The sequence below is a fragment of the Sardina pilchardus genome, chromosome 6 (genome assembly GCF_963854185.1).
Source record: "Sardina pilchardus chromosome 6, fSarPil1.1, whole genome shotgun sequence".
Classification (NCBI taxonomy): Eukaryota; Metazoa; Chordata; class Actinopteri; order Clupeiformes; family Clupeidae; genus Sardina; species Sardina pilchardus.
In genome coordinates, this window is record NC_084999.1 from 25,052,643 (window position 1) to 25,057,642 (window position 5,000).

At 37.6% G+C, this 5,000-nt stretch overlaps 1 protein-coding gene across 1 annotated transcript in view; it reads right to left on the reverse strand.

Moving 5' to 3' along the window:
• Positions 1–5,000, reverse strand: part of adgrb1a (adhesion G protein-coupled receptor B1a) — a 75,926-nt gene that overhangs the window by 43,833 nt on the left and 27,093 nt on the right. The gene's annotated exons all lie outside the window — the stretch shown is intronic.

Consider the following 5,000-nt stretch of genomic DNA (forward strand, 5'->3'; position numbering starts at 1 on the left):
CCAACAGTGCTATAAACTCAATAAAATTGCTGAGCTGTACTCAAAGCTGCCATATTGTTCTGGAACCACAAAAGTTTTAAGTTCACTCAACTGATTTCCCAGTTATTGATTATTTAGAGTAGAGTAGCTCTTAGTATATGAGTAGAACTGACCTCCTAACTCATTTCTTTCAAGAGTGGATTGAAATTACGTCTGACGTAATAATGACGTGCTAGTTCATTGGCTAGGTTCATTTCAACACGGCTTGCAACCACTTGCAACTAACCTACACAAACCAACACAAACCCACAAAAACAAATAAGCATTTTAAAGATTGGAAATGATGGATGAACTAGTATATGGTTGATTTTGGCGGATGTAAATTAATACACTTTGACATCAGACGACTAGTTTGCAAGGACTGCTGCGCACCCGGATGTAGACAACAACAACAACATCAAGATCCATCAACAGCAGCCTCTGAGGTGCAACGGTAAGAACGCACTTTCATTATTTAATTTATTTGTTTACCGTCTTCCAGCGGGCAGACCTCAGCTAAAGCGTAGGCTATGTGAAAGAGACCTTTTGTGGGCTAGCTGCATGTTTTAGCGAGTTAACTAAAGTGTATTGTCTCAGTCGTCAGCTAGGTTAGCCAGCCGAGTGAGTGCCTAGCCTACAACAACTTTTGGGAAAGATTTTTGAACGATTGTAGTCTTCTAACTAATGCCTGCCATTCAAGCTTTACCCAAAAGACTACCATCTTTGACGAGTCTTTCCCAAATATTGTCAAAGTTGTTTGGTTTAGCACTAGCCCACCAGTCTATCAACTGTTTCTGCAGCAATGTTTCATACATGACGCTTGGTAATCAAACACATTACACACAGTCCACGCGCTTTTAAACAATTTATTGGTGGACTACCTAGCTGCCATGGGCTACATGGTTCGCATTAGTTGCTATACTGGGCCTCATTGAAGTGGCCACTCCACTCGCGCTTTCTATGGGTGGCTCTCAAACTCTCCTCGATCCTCGATGCTTGGTCCTCTAGGCTCGTTCCCACTGATCTAACACTGGATAGACTACCCCATAGTTGACGCCCCATCATTCCTTATCTAGATCGGTGAGGACGAGGACCGAGGAAGGAAGGGAGGATGTATAAAATACCAAATGAGAGGCACCCCGTGAGTCACGCATGGACAGTAAAATATAACAGTTTAAGTCCGCTGTAGGCCTATAATAAAAAATGCATTGGGTGATGACGTTGTAGTAGGCCTAAATTCAGAGAAGTTAAATCGCACTAAAATGAAATTATCTAGGCTATGCAGAGAGGGCGTTCTCGAGAGCGATTACAATTAAGTTTCAAGCCTATCGTTATCCTTGTGTCCCCTGTTAATGCCATTATTGTACATTAGACCATGTCATCTCCACCACACTTTCCGCCATATCTGTCATTTCCATCACTACACATTTTAAGTTAATCATATGAAAATAATACAACATGCATGTTTGGAAAATTAAAACATATCTGTGTAATATTTAGCCTATTCAAATAATACATTTGGAACCATATGGGTTTTTTTTTATTATTATTTAAAAAAAAAAAAACGTTTTGTTCTGTGATGGAAATAACAGTCTTTTGGAATAAATTGGAAAATACATTATTTAGGTAAAATCATCACTGCCACTATTAGGGTGGATAATTAAACCATGCAAAAGTATTTTTATTGAAAATGTTACATTTTCTTAAAACTGTCCAGGTCAAAGAGTAGCCTACCATGGCCTAGTTGAAGAGTAACCCTGCAGCGGTAACATCTGTCTTATATTAACGTCAATTCCACAGTTTTGTTAACACAGATAGGAAGTCAAATTGTAGGCCTAGCTCTGAACTTACTGACAATAGCCTAAGCATGGTCAATGTCAACGTCTGACTCTGATAGGCATGCCTATAGAGGGATATGAAGAGATTGTCTGACTGGCTTTCGTGCTGAAGTGAAATAATAGTCATCATAATAATTTAATTTCTCCTGCAGGACCAGATGGCGCTGTGACATTCATTTTCAGTTCTGTGCAAGGAACCACCATCATGCCATGGTAAGTGATAATTTACTGGTCTTCAATTTACTAGTGTCACAATGTAGCCACTGTGTAGCCTATATTATTATAGTAATATTTTGTAAGCATTTATCCACCAATGAGAATAGCCTAGTAACCGTATCCCTTTGCATCTCTCCATAGGGATACACAAAGGCTAGAGTTGAGTGGTATTTTTGTATCAAGGAAGGGATAACACCTTAGACTTTAGATTTTATATACCAAAATGGGTTGGCTATGTGGTTATGTGACGCCTTTTCCAAGAAGCTCAGTTACAGTATTTTGCCATTATTGATTAAATCGCAGTCAGTTTTCAAGGGTCAGCCCATGACCATGCATACACCACTCATGCATTTAAAGGGCTGAGAACCAAAGGGGCGTAAGTGACATTTCACCAACTTAATAGGAGAACACAAACAAATCTAACCGCTTCTATATGTTCACAGTTAAAGACCTTTGGTTTTTGTTCAATAACTTTATATTTACAAATATTTTACTTCTATAATTTTGTCAGCTAGAAAGAGCTCTCAGATTTCAGGTGATATACAGTATATAACTCAATTTTGACCAAAATGTCACTTACGCCCCTTTGGTTCTCAGCCCTCGATTTGGACCTTCCAGTCTACCAATGCACTGAAAATTCATCTCTCACGATTTCATAGAAAAACTGAGCAGGAGGTTGTGTCTTGTGTTTACATGTCGCTTGTACTATAGTATTATTTAATATATGCACAGGATCACTATTCTGCTGATTTGTCTTCCCATTACCTCACAATCCCTCTCTCTGTCTTGATAGGAAGATGCTGATGTCAACAGCAGACGAACAATTATTCTGCAGGCCCTTCTAATCTTCCTGCAGGATGACCTGGAATGTAAGTTTTTGATTCACTCTTTCCTTTTTTCTTAATTTATCTTCTCTGTATATCTCTATTTCTATTTAACCCTCTCTGATACTACATTGCAACCAAAAGACAACAACCACAACCATCTTCCTAGCCACCAGAATAGCAATTAAATCATACTACATTTAATTTGGGACTTTTCATTCACTGGTATTTCATATTATATGAAATACACATATACAGTATGTATAGTGTTTGTAATGTATGTAGTGTTTTTCACTGACTACTCTACTCATTAACTAATTACTGTCATGTTCTTCAGGCAGAAGAAATTGACCTGCCTGACCTCTCGGATGCAGCTGTACCTATTCTCACTGTCTCAAGTGATACGGACTCCCTTGTGAAGTTTGGTCATGCTATCCATTCTATAGTTCTTGAGGGAGCTATTGTTGAGTGTGATATAACAGAGTTGACAGATGCGTTAATTTTACTGTTTGCCTTAATTTATGCACTTCATGTCGATTATCCAAAGCAATTGTCTTACGCATTTAATTTCATTCAAAAATTATAATAGGTTTGGATCACCTGAAGTCGTTACCTCCTAGACTACTTAGCCTTAAAAATGAATTGCTGATGATGGATGAGTATGCAGTCTGTTTTCCAAATCTCATTGTTGGTAGTGCCAGCATTTTAATACTCAAGCAAGCAATGAAGTGAAGGTTTTTTTTTTTCTTTTTTTTTAAATTTATGTTGGCCTTATTATTTTTGTTATTTGAGTATTTGTACCTTTGTTGACGAAATGGTTGTTATTTTTTTGTATTAACCCCATTGCTGGGGAGGTTGTTCTGTTAGAATTAAAATGGAATTCTTAAATAAATGGAATGTGCAGTGAAATGGTATTTTCAATAATTTTTCAGTTGGATCATACAAACAAAATATGTTTGTGTTTGAGGAAAATAGTAAATATAAACAGTCAATAAAATGTGTTTCAATAGAGTTAAGTCAACTTAAAAATATAAGAGGCTGAATTTATAATGTTTAGGTCTGAGAGATTGAATGAGTCATGTTGATAACATTAATATATTATTAGGAGCGTTAACTTAAAAAAATCAATTCCATCTTTAGTGTCAAATTTGCTAGATTTAACAATGATTTCAAAATGATCAGGTTCATTGAACTTATCCAAGATTTAAGTAGTGATTACTTAAAATTTTTGATTGTCAAATTATTATGTTTCAGTTCATCAATGTCCTCAAAAAAAATGAGTGTGAATACAGTTTAGAGTTTTGAGTAGTAATTACTTAAAATGTTCGTTTGTTGAAGTTATTTGTTTTAATGTTGTTCATTTTCTCAAAGATTTGGAGTCTAAAGAGCTTGTCTGGCTAATGTAGTAATTACTTAAAACATATATTTCTCCCATTATTCTTTTTAATTGGATCCTTGTCCTTAAAGATTTTGAGCTTTAGAAAAGTCTAATTTTAAGTAGAAATTACTTAAAGAATATGTTAACGTAGCTAAATAATTTGAGGTAATCAGTTTCATCAAATATTTTGAGTTCATTGAACCTGTTGGGGCTTACAGTGTTGCAGTTTCCTTCCTGAAACTAGAAAGTTGCTTGGTCGGTAATCGCCTACAGAGGGTCCGCATCGACAATAGCCAAAGTACCGTTTGTCATGTTATGAGTTATATGTGCCATCAAAATGATTTCAGAAACGTTATGTCAAGGTCAAAAGGCTGTTAAGGGTGCCTTTCAGACAACCCTCACAACAAGCATTCAGTAGACATAGAACTGAGGCACCATTACCATGAGGTTGCGCTGAAAGAGCTTTGTGCTGTTGCGAGGTGCTAGTGTCTGGGGCTGTGCTCAAGCGTACAAGTACTCAAGTGTCGGCGGCAGAGTGTACAGTAGGCTTTGGAATCCAGCTCTTCGTGCCATTAGCCGGCTTCAGACCATCGGGCCAGCTTGGGCCAGGCTAACTTCGGGCCAAACTGTTGCTAATAGCCCGGGTCCACAAGCCTCACCTTTGCGTTCAGACTGTCAGGCCTCTCCGCATTACACCTCGACACGCCCTCGCTTGTGAAAACGTCA